This window comes from Hydra vulgaris, chromosome 12, assembly GCF_038396675.1.
Source record: "Hydra vulgaris chromosome 12, alternate assembly HydraT2T_AEP".
In the NCBI taxonomy this organism is placed as follows: domain Eukaryota; kingdom Metazoa; phylum Cnidaria; class Hydrozoa; order Anthoathecata; family Hydridae; genus Hydra; species Hydra vulgaris.
In genome coordinates, this window is record NC_088931.1 from 63682873 (window position 1) to 63695854 (window position 12982).

The window sequence follows — 12982 nt, forward strand, 5'->3', positions numbered from 1 at the left end:
TTTAATATTGTATTGAATATGTATATGCATGTGAAGCGAATTAAATTTTTTTTTTTTTTTTTGTTTATTGTCTTTAATATGTATACGAATATGTACAGATTTGTAATTTTTTATTTGTTATTTTATATTTTAACTTTATCTTAAATTTCTTCTTTTTTTAACTTTAAGTTCTTTTTTTAACTTTAAGTTCTTCTTTAACCTTCTAAAATTTCTAACCAATTATTTTTTTAAACTTATTAATTTCACTCTTTTATGCAATATTGGAAAATGTAAAATTTAATTGTATTTTTTTTTGTATTTCACAAAGGGGCTTGATGATAAGTCATTTTGACTTCTACTTGCCCCAGTCAGCTTGTAATTATATATATTTGTTTTAAATTTATAGTGACCACTTTCCTATTTACATTAAAATTACCTAAAATAACTTTAAATACTCCTTTAAAAATAATTAACTTAAAAAAACGCAATCAACGGTAAATACTAATAATTTCTCGCAAAAACTGTATGAATTGAAATGGGAAAAAGTCATATTGGGTCGTAATAAAAGTAGTTCATCATTTCCTCTAAATATTACTATTAATGGTATTACAAACGGGTGGCAGGTTGAAAATGGGACAAAGTTTAAAGAGATATTACTTTCTAATTTTCAATATTTTTTAAAAAACTAAAATGGTTCGATTAAAGCATCAGCTTCTTTATTGTAAAAAGTTTTATTGATCTTTAATTAGGCCATGTCGCCAAACAGAATCAACAAGAGCTGAAACCTGTTGCGCAAGACGTTGTACGCTGACCTTCTCAACTTCTTTGAGGCATTTCTCAATCTTTTTGCGCAGATGATTTTAACTTTTTGCCTTCCAATTCATTGCATAGACTTTGCCTTTTAGAATGCTCCAGAAATTTTTGGTTAGGCGCAATTCTCTGACAATTGGTGGCTATCTTCTTTTATGGACAAGGATCACTTTTTGGCCTCCAGATAGGAAGTAACGGGTTTCGCGTAATGCACCGATGCTAAGTCAGGCCAAAATATATAGACATTATCTGAATGATGCTCTGCAATGAACAGCGTTAATAAAAGAATTAATAAAATTTAAATACACTCGCTCAAGTAGACCTGCTGGTTGATTGCACTGCCTCTTGGGAGGAAGAAAGACTTTTAGATGTCGTGCTCTGAAAAGCAAAACCAGACGAGCAATTTCTTCTCGTATTTGGCTGTTGGGTCATACTAAACAACGCTGGTGTAGAAAGTGTCGTTGTCCTTAATGTGCAAATAAGCAAATGAGATAAATTGAAGCACAATTCATTGTCCAAAATGCAACACTTTTTTCGCAACTTTTCACACAGCCGACAGCATCTTGGTCTAATCTTTGCTTTCTGGTCCTCTATTCGCTTCGGTATTTTCTGGGTTTTTTTCTTGAAGTTGTAGAAGACTTATTTTTAAAGAGATGTATTAAAGACTACATTCAAATTATCGAGCTGCTTGGCGTTACGAAACGTTATCATTATGGTCAAACATCGATTTAGTCGCTTTACGTAATTTTTGTCATGATTACCGGTTTTTTGCTTCTACCTTTGGCTCTTTGATGACCAGATTCGTTTTCAGCTTGGTTGATAATCCAGTAGATGGTACTTTTTGGCATTTTCTCAGCTACAAATTGCTTAACGGTGGATGGTTTTTCCTCTGATCTATTGGTTAGATAAAACTCGTACACACGTTTTCTTCACGTCTCGTTCGCTGATGCATTTTGGTTTGATTTTTAAAAATGATTTCTAAAGCAAACACAGATAAATGATCAGCTTAGAATTTGTTACAAAATAGATAGTTAAAAATTACCATAAATAAGTTGATACGACATATTTTTTGACTGCGTTATCCACTGCCCTATCGAAATCTCAAAAGTGATTTACAACAATTATTTTACTAACTTTACAACAATTACTTTACAAACGTTGCTCTAAGTTTAGTTAGTAAAATCGAATCTCCAATTGATTCATTTAAAATCTATTTAAATTTATTGAATAATAATTTATTATTTGACAGTGAATTAACGGTAAAAGAAATGAGGATGTCTTCTAATCTTTAAAAATGAATAAATCTCCGGATCTTGATGGAACATCAGTTAATATAGTAGTGTCATCTACTACAGGAAAAAACTACTGGAAATCTTTGTTTTAAATTCTTAAACTTTCAATAAATAAAGACGCATTTCCATATATATAAAAAGTAGATAAAGTTTGCCCATTTTATCAAGGCAATGATAGTTCCAATACCTTAAATTAGAGACCTTATCCGTATTATCTGTTTTCTGTAAATTAATATACTTTAGTCTAATTCATAGCTACATTAGTTATGGTAACATTGCATGGGCTAGCCCACAATCTGTTAAACTTAAAAAGATATTTAGTGTGCAAAAACATTTTAGCAGAGTTATATATCAAAAAATAGATAAGAGCACGCAGAGCCATTAATGAGGAAAATGAAAATGATGCATGTATATGCAGAGGCGATTCTACGAACAAAATTAGGGAGGGGGGCTTAATCCTTAAATTATCGAATACCCAACTATATTTGTCAAAAAACCAAATGAAACTTGAAAATCACCTTCTTTGGGGAGAAGAAGGTGATTTTCAAGTTTCAGTAGAAAACTTCCCCCCACAACCCCCATTCTCCTACCTCCCTAAAATTGCCTCTGTGTATATGAGATAAATAGATTTCAACACATGATTTTCATTTATAATCATTTTAAAAATCTTACACTAAAAAATTTTGAAACAAAATTTAAAATAAATCAAAACAATAACTATTTTTTAAGATCTAATAGGAGTCTCAAAAGAAGACGTAAATATGCAGACTGTTTAAAAATGATGTGAAATTATATTAAAATTTGTGCTCTTGCCTGCCCACAAATCCTATATTCTAAAAAAATATCCCCCCTACTAGATGGTCAGAATCCACTAAATCAAAAAAAAAAGTAAAATGTTTCCGTCCCCCCCCCCCTTCCCTCATTACGGGATGGTCTGAAACCTCCGCAGCTTGTAAATTAACCAAATATAAAGAGTACAGCATAATATATCGAGGACCTAGGATATGATACAGCTTTAAAACTAACCATTTCATTATGGTTAGATTTAAATTCATTTTCAGTTTCATATAAAAAGAGAAATTTTCATATTAAATAAAAGCTTTGAAATTTGATACATATTTACCTTTTTATTTAACTTAATAGGGGAAAGGCGCCTATGATGGCATACTTAACTTTGAAGCTTCATTATTCAGTATCCTGAAGACCAATAATAAAAGTTTTGATATGGATACATTCCTTGTTACATCTAGAACAATAATTACTCTGGGAGTTTTCATCAGTTTTATTTTTTTTATAAGTTATTTTTATTGCAAAAAAAAGCACAAATATGTCATCATAGGCAACCACTGCTCCTATGATGGCATAGGGGAGGATGGGGCTAGTTAGGATCGAGGGTAACTTAATGATTTCATTTAACCTTAGAGTCTTCCCTCAGAAAAGCCAGAAATTACTCGAAACCATCCTAATTTACCATTTCATGCATTGTAAAATGCACCAGCATTGTAAAATTTTGCGCATGCGCATAGGATATATTGCGTTTTAGTTATTTTTGGACCAAAAAAGAATTTTGGAGCATCGCTTTCTTTAACTTTACTTAAAAATAAGTTTTTCTTTTAAAAAAAAAAGGTTTTCCCAACTCGTCAATATTTCAACACCCCCAACTCGTCAGTATGCCATCATGGGTAAAAGTCATCATTTTCATTAAAACAAGCTGTGTCTGCTTTGTTCAAAAGATAAAATTAAAGTAACTATTCCACTAAATGCACAAAACTTGAATATAAAATGCATGAAAATTTCATTTCTGCACTGTTAATAGTAAAATCACAATCTTAAATATATGAAGGAAATAAAACTACAACAGCATATCCCGAAATCGATTTTTGTTGATTATAAAAACAATACTTGTGCACAAGGGACGTTTTTTCACTAAAACTAATGTAAAGTCAGTATAGTCATGTAAGTCTAATCATTTTTTTACCAAATTCCAATTTTAATGGAAATATGACCGGTATGCCATCATAGGCGCCTTTCCCCTATCTTATATTATGTTTTATTTTTTGTTTAACTTAATTTATATTTATAGGAGTTTATTTTACTTGTTGTTTTTTACTTTACTTATATAATGGAGATAGGTTTTTTTTTTTTCATATTTTAACGGAGTTTTGAATAATTGTTATAATAACTTTATTTTACTTTACACTTGTTAAAAGCCCAAATAGGAGTCCTTTGAAAAGATTGTGGTGGCTACGGTTATCCATATCTTCTTTGAAGTCCTGTCTGTTTATATAAATTGTATTTTTATTTTATGAAAATGTTTCTTTGTATTTTTATTTTTTAGTTGTGTGAACAGGGAAATATTTTGAAAAAAAGAAAAAAACATATTTAAAAGTTTAATACACAACATTAAATACAGAAAAAAATTTCTTACTGGTTAGATTTAACAAATTTTAGTTTTCGCACTAATAATAGAAGAACCAAGAAAATAAATACATAAAAATCAAGTAGTAATAGACGAACCAAGAAAATAAAAAAAATCCACATAAGGTACCAAATATAATCAGATATAATAAAGCCATTCATTTAAAAGTCTAACATTATTGCAATTTTTTTTTTGTTTAAAACATATACAGCAGCACTCCTATTTAAGATTCTACCCAGAATAAGGTTCTACTTACCTAGATTAGGATTCTTCTATTCTAGGATACGTGAACGCTAAAGCAGCATTAAAAGTAATAGAAAAAAAAACAGTAGCTATTTAACATTTAGGGGAAAGTTGGTGAGTCCCGGTCGGCGAGTAACTCCGTACACTTGATATACAGCTTAAACTAAAGAAGCTGTGTGATTTTAAATACTATAAAATCATTATTTGATTGAAAATATGGCATATTCAAATTATCTATCATAATATGCCAAAGCGATTGGCTGAGTGTACAAGATATTGTTTCCCAACACCAGAAGAGCGATGTATCATCATATTTGATTCGTATATTAATATACCTAATTTTTATGTAAACTGATAGCTTTTTATTAATTAAAGATACATTTTTATTTACAATATTTATTAAAAAAAAAACCATTTAATACTTTAATTCACTGGTTTTAAAACTAGTGTTTGTGAATGAAGTATAATCTGGTGGTATCGGACACATGTTTGGAGGGTGGTTGCGGATAACTTCATCTATTTACGTATTAAAAATAAGCAACTTTTTTATGTAAATAATACATTTAATATAATACACAAACTCATAATAGTAATTCATTTGATTCCAATAAACAGACCTAATATTTGAAGCAAGTATTTTAAAAGTGTTTATTTTTATTAGTAAAAAGCTTTATATTTCTAAATGATGACATTTTATTCTCATTCCTGACTGCTCATTTTTAGAGGTTTTAAGTTGAAGTTACTTTTACTTCAGATTTTTTTTGACTACTCTTTCGAGCAAGTTGGCATGAAATAGAAACCGTTGGAAACGAATTAAAAACCGCATCTTTTTTCATTTTTTGACCATTTTTCTAAATATTAAAAACCTTCAAAAAATGAGGGGGTCCTAAACTTTATGTGGCTGTATCTTTTGAGCGTCTAAATATATTTTGATAAAATTTAAAACCTATTTGTAATTTGTGTTTAAATTCAAGATAAAGAATTTTTGTTTTTCAAAAAATAATTTCCCTCAACCAGGGAGATGCAGGGAATATTCATTTTTCAAGGATATTCCTGCCCCTGTGATCTGACTGCCGTGATTTTTAGCAAAAAAGTATTCATTTTAATGAATATTAACAAAATAATAGCTGGAATTATCATTTTGTCAAAAATCTATTAGGAATACAACAAGTTTTCCATCTCTACTGACACACACAAAACATGAATAAATCTCCGATAACAAAATCAGACAAATGAAATGCCACAAACAGTATATTAAAAATTATAATATGTTTCAGAAATGAAAAAGAAATAGGTATCTTTTCAATCTAAATATATTCTTTTAAAAATCTTCTTACAATCTCGTTGAAATGTATTCAACAACCATAGCTCTTAGATTTTCACCGTGACAGACGTTTTTCTTAGACACAATAAACCTTTTCAGTGTTTTGTTTAAGTTTTTATGCACTGCCTCAGATGTTTGTTCTGATGTAATACCGAGTGGAATTTTCTGCCTATAGAGATACTCCTTGAAATAGAACCTGATTATGTGAAAATTCCATCAAGTGAAATCTTCATTGCGAATAAATCATGGACATATATTTTTCTTTGTAGGATATATCGAATTTCATCCCAAAACAGCATTCAGCTACTAAATCAAACAAAATTTAACCAAAATTAACTTGCTGAAAATAAAAGTATTAACATATTTGTGTCTCGTAATTTTATTTAGACTGGTAGGTCAATTGTCCCCTATCTGTACTAATTGAATTAAAAACGTTCTAAAAAGTGTTAAAAAAATTTAAAAAGCAATGAAGTACCTTCTTCAAACCTCGTCAGGGTTTCAATACATTCCAGATATTCAATTGGAGAATAAAGTGACATTTCGTCCAACGATCTTGAAACTTTGGCGCAGTTAGGTCCATTAAAACCACCACCATTATAGCCATGCCTGATAACCGTTTTCTTTTCAAGAAACTCCGTCAAATTTTTATCAGTGAAGAGAAGATCAATAATTTTCTTAACATAGTGTTCATAAATATGATATTCAGGTGGTGGAACAATGTTGATAATTTCTTCAGGCAATTTCTCATCCAACAAACATGGATAAGTAACATTTTTATATTATTGCATCTGTATACGAGGTTTGTTATCAAATTGGTATTTTTCGAATTCATCTGCTAGTGATCCGAAAGTTCTTTGAACTCCTTTTTCATTCATCGGCCCATCACAATAGCAACACGAGTTTTCTACCGTGACCCTTCATTGTAGAAAATAAGTTATAGGTATTGCTTATTTAAAATATAAAATATAAATGAAATAAGATACTTACTGATAATCCAATGATGATGTTGATCAATTTGAGGTCAGAAGCCAAGGTAAACTTCAAATGATTGATTTGAAGGAGTTGAAAAAGTGTTTTCAAATTGTGATGATTCTCTTCTACGTTTCGAACTATGCCTTAGCCAAACTTTGTTGACCCCGGTGTACTTCTGGTTTCTTGGTTTAAAATCTAATAATGATGGGTTAAACACGTCCATGACAATCTTTAGAGATCCCTGCCCTCTATCAATATCAACACGTACAAAAGAATAAAAAATATCAATTTTTCTGAAGGAAAATACTTCAGTCACGAGCATAGATAGATTAGTACAATAAACAACATCTTTTTCAAAAATGTTTTTACTGATCTTGAGCTGACATTTTATCACATCGTAAAATTTATTCAAGTAGCGTGACCTGTTCGTAACTTCAGCATAGGTGTTCTCCTGTATTTCAGATTGTCCAACATCTTTTCTTATCTCTTTCATTATTCCTAACATTGCAAAATTTGGAAGATCATGATTTATCTTCAAGTTCATGATTGTTTCGCTTCTTATATGCCTAATAGATGATCGGTCTCTGTATACTTTAACAAGAAGAGCTTTTCCTCTTGTTGCAAGTTTTATTTTTTTTTACTATCACCAACAACAGATATTTTTTTAGCGTACAAGAAACAACTCTGTCAGCGATATTTTGATTTTGATCTTTGAAGATTTTAAACAGTTTTTTTTTTTTTTTGCTGGAAGGATGTCGAATACCAGGACCAACAATTTGACAGCGTTCTGAGCAAAATGAATTTCTTCTTTCGAATGTAATCTTTTCAGATTCTACGTAGGTGAATTCAGAAAGATTAAGTGTACTACTACTTTTAGTACACTGCCCTAGGCAGCAAATAGCGCAATTGTAGTTGCCATCTTTTTGTTTAATTCTTCCCAACTTTTTATCTTGATCACGACCATTTATCCAGGAAGTCTCCACAGCTTTATTGATAGCTTTACCTTTCTGTTTTAAATATAAGTTTGTCTTGCAGTTCCTGCATATTTCAGACGGATGAGAACTTAGGCTCAGACTGAATCCAGGGTCCACAAGTCTTTGATGAATTAATGAATCATTCTTCTCCAAAGATAGACACTTTTTGTCTTTATGGACACAACAGAAACATATCCATCTCCTATTTTCTGAATGAGATCTTGCTTTTTGCAGACTCATTTTGTATAAAAAAGTTTTTATTTAGTATTTTTTGTATTAGATTTTATAAATTTTGTAAATCAATACTCTAACAAATAGTTTAATTCAAACAAATTATCAGGCAATTGACGTAATTTATTGAGACTAATTTGTCTAAATTATCGTGTTTATGCCATTAATTTGATATTAGATCATTTGTAATTAGTCTCTAAATAAAATTAACTTCGATTTCAGGTGCAAACCACGTGATTTGCAAACAAGAGTAGAAATACCCTTGAAAAACCCTCCCTGCATCCCCCTGGTTGAGTGAAAGTAATTTTTTAAAAGAAACCAAATATTATCTTGAATCCCATCATATATTGTAATTACGCTCAAAAGATATAGCCATATAAAGTTGAGGACCCCTTTTTGAAGGTTTTAAATATTTAGAGAAATGGTCAAAAAATGAAAAAAGATGCGGTTTTTAATTCGTTTTCAACGGTTTCTATTTCATGTCTACCTGCTCGAAAGAGTGGTTTAAAAAATCTGAAGTAAAAATAACTTTAACTTAAAACCTCTATAAAAGAGCAGTGCCCTTATATATCAGAGGCAATTTTTAAGGCAATTTTTAAAGTGTTGAGAACATAAAAATGCTAATTAATTATATATTTTATTTGTGTCACATGGGTAAAAAAGAGGTAAAATCATGGTTAAACTATGTGTTTTTTCAAACATTTTTTCTTTTATGTTTTGTATATCATTAAGGTACACGATAACTATTTTTTTTTCTCATTCAATAGATAAATGTTTATACTTTTCAAAATGTCTTTTGACACTTTGTTTTCTGTTAATACATGTGTACAATCTATTTCTCCTTGTGCGTCCGGGGCTAAAAAAAAGGAAAAAGATGCCATTAGGAGCTTATTAACAAAGGTTAAAGATTTTAAAGATTTTTAAGTAAAACCTAATGGTAAAATTTTTATGATTTTGGGGCCCTAATGAAAGGTTGTTTTTCTTTAAGGGGGGCGGGTAGGGAAGGGAGAGGGGGCCTCTGACCCAGTAGACACAACACTGGGATAAGAAAAACTATTTATAGAATTTATTTTCAAACTTAGTTTAGACAAATTATACCCGTTTAAACTTTTTTTTAGTTTTAATACTAGCAGTCGTAGCGCAACGGTTAGCGCGCATGCTTTAGAAGCTAGAGATCATGGTTCAACGCCACCTTTGGGTAAGTTTTATAACATTGGTATGGAAGGGTGCGTGAACTTTCTTTCAAATACTCTTCCGCGATGCTCTGTGATAAGACCGTAAGGACTTCTAGGGGCACCTAATATAAATAAATTTTAAAAAATAATAAATTTTCAGTTTTTAGTAAAAATAAAATGGGTTCTTTCATTTATATAAAAATAAAATAGGTTGTGTAATTTATGTAAAAATAAAATGAGATGCGTGCTTTCGCCCACATTCCTCTAAAATGGTTTACAGGAGCAATTTACAGCAATCGCAAAAGTATAATTTTTTTTGTAAAAAAAAATGATTCAAATAAAAAAGACAAAGTTCAAGTTTTAGATTAACTTTTTTTGCGATTGTTTATCTTTTCTGCGTAACAGCCACCTATATTTTTTGTAGTTCTTTAGGTAATACAATTACTATACAAATGGCTAATAACTTGTCGAATTTAATAATAAGTTATTTTATACCGCAACAGTTGTTTTGTTTTTATTAGAGTAGAATTTTGGTATCATAAGTGTGAATATAAATATTACATAAATATAATACAAAGTTAAAATAGAATTAGTAAAATAAAAAAAATTTCTTTTCAAACACAGATTGCAGTGCATAAAAATTTTTTCCCCGAAAATCCTTGGTGTGAAATACCCTGTAATATCACTAAGACCTTGATGACAATATGATCAAGTTCGCATAGTTGTTTTAAAAAGAAAAGCATAATCGTTGAATTAAGATGAAAAACGCAAATTCCTACATTCTATTACTATAAGAATATAAAACATCTTTTTTATGCAGTAAAAACTTTATAATAAGTTCATATTAATATATATATATATATATATATATATATATATATATATATATATATATATATATATATATATATATATATATATATAATAATAATAATAATAATAATAATAATAATAATAATAATAATAATAATAATTATTATAACAATAATAATAATAATAAGTATTCATCAAGCGTCATCAGCAACGTTGATTGCGTTTATACATTACATTACTTAGGTAACCTAAATAATAGTATGAATTGCACATTCTAACATCTAGTGCAATACCTGCCTGGTTTCTCTATGCTATCTTTCTAACTCGACTTCTTCATGCTAACTCCTTCGTTCTTCTCAAAATCATTTACTCTTGGTCTGCAAAGCGGGATATGAAAGCAATATGGCAATAAGCCGGAGAAGGATAAACCACAATACCAGCAGTAAAAACTTTTATAGCTCCTGGTTTGTAAAATTTTTTATCAAATAAGTTATGTTGTTACGAATAGCTAGTGTAAAAACCTAAAGATTTTTATCATGGAGCTTTATATGACGCTTGTTATTTATATCTTCTTGAAACATTAACGTTAAAAGCATGTGCTCGTAATGAGTGTAAAATCAATCTTTGTATTTAATAAGCAATTTTTACAACATTTTTTACAACATTTTATTTAACTTGCTTTCAAACGCAAGGTCAGCGGTAATGATAAAAGCAATTAAAACAAACAACGCAAAACATACTTTGGTTTGGCGTAAATAAAAGAAATCGTTAAGAAAAGTAATTAAAACAAACAATTAACTACAAACTTTTAGCGTTTTGGTTTAGTGTATATAATTTTTCTTAGCAGACTAAAATAAATAATAAAGTAAATAATAAAAAATATATTAAAAAAACTTTTTTAAAAAACAATATTTTAAAAATGGACTGAAAAGTAAAAAATAAACTACTTCATGGGACCCAAGGACTTTGCGTACGTACACAACCTGAAATAACCATTAAAGTCAATGACTGAAAATGTTGTGCGCCAATAGGAACGAGTTGTACTTAGTTGCCCAACATTTTCAGTCATTGACTTTAATGGATATTTCAGGTTGTGTACGTACACAAAGTCCTTGGGTCCTGTGAAGTAGTTATTTTTTACTTTTTAGTCCATGATTAAAGTGTTGTTTTTAAAAAGTTTTTTTTTATATATTTTTTTAATGAATTACTACTAGCTTGTGCAAAAACCGAAAGCTCGCATGGCTCGCCATGTTCGTTTTAGGAGAGCTTTTCTTAGCTCTAGCACTGATTTACTCCCGCCAAGGCCTGAAATAGTAATACTTCCTACATATTTTTTAATTAAAAAAGTGAATTGATGCAAGTTGTAGTAGTAGTAAAATAATATTTATTATTATGTCTAAAATTGAAATTATTTAATTCCTATATAAAAAAGTGTATATAATGACATAACATTACAATCCAAAATCACAAATATTTATAAAGCATAAATCATAAATGCATATTGGATTAGTAGGACAAAAAACGCAAGTAAAGAGCTGCCTAGTAATAACGTTAATAATTTTTTGCTATTTTTACCTCCCCCTCCACCTTGTAAACAAAGTAGCCAAACTTTCAGAACCCCTCCCCTTTCCTCTCTTCTTCCCCCCCCCCCCCCCCCTTCCGCACCCGCCCCACCATTTTTCCAATAAAAAGTCAACATTTGATTACCACCCTTTCTCCCTTAAATAAAATGAAAATTAAATTTATTTAAAAAAAATAACATTGTTACTTTTTTAATAAATTTTATAACCTAAAAAAAAGAAAAAGAAAGTTTCTTTTTTTCAATTTTCATTATGACGTCAACTTTTTTTGGCCCCTCTGACAAAACAAAAACCTCAAAACAAAACCTATTAAAGTTCTATATAAAGTTCAACAAAAAAAAGCATAAATGGATTTAAAATAATTTAACTCTGTGCGGATCGCACGTTAATGAAGATTTCATTAACTACGCGTGACTTTTGACAACAATTTTTTTTTAATTTTTTGATTATTACAAATTACAACTAAAAGGAATTCAGAGTAAAAGTTTTAAAACTTTAAAAATGTTTTAAAACTTTTATTTTATAAAAATTCCATACAAATGACTTCTAGATTGATGAAAATTCTGATCCAGGTTTAAAATATTTTTATTAAGGGTAATGCCATGAAAATCCTTTTAATTTTTTTTTAACAAAGAAACAAAAGAGTTTCTCGAGCCCTAATGTTTTGCATAACATTAGAAGTACGATCACAATTAACCGATATGGAGAAAAATCTCATTAGTTTAAACTTTATATGTATAACTGAAATTTGGTGCAATTGTGATAAGGTTAAACTCAAATTTCATTATGACTTTTACCTTTAAAAAAAATGTGAATGTGGTTTTTTTATTAATATAAAAAAAAAAAACATACAGTTTATTGCAAGACTTCACCTATCTACTTCTAATTGCAATAAAAGTATATTTTTGACAATCGATATATTAGCCAATACAAAATGAAAATAATAGTTTTGCTATTTTTTAAATATTAAAAAATGTACTTTTGCAATATAAAATAAAAATATACTTTTGTTTTGTATTGAGCTATCACCCACTATCTGACGTAATTAAACGTTAATACTTTATTAAATAAAGTTATTTAAAACCAAGTAAAGAATTTTTATTTTAATTTGATTTTAATTGGCTTCCAGTAACACGTCAAATGCAGCATTAAAAGGTTTTTAACGACTTA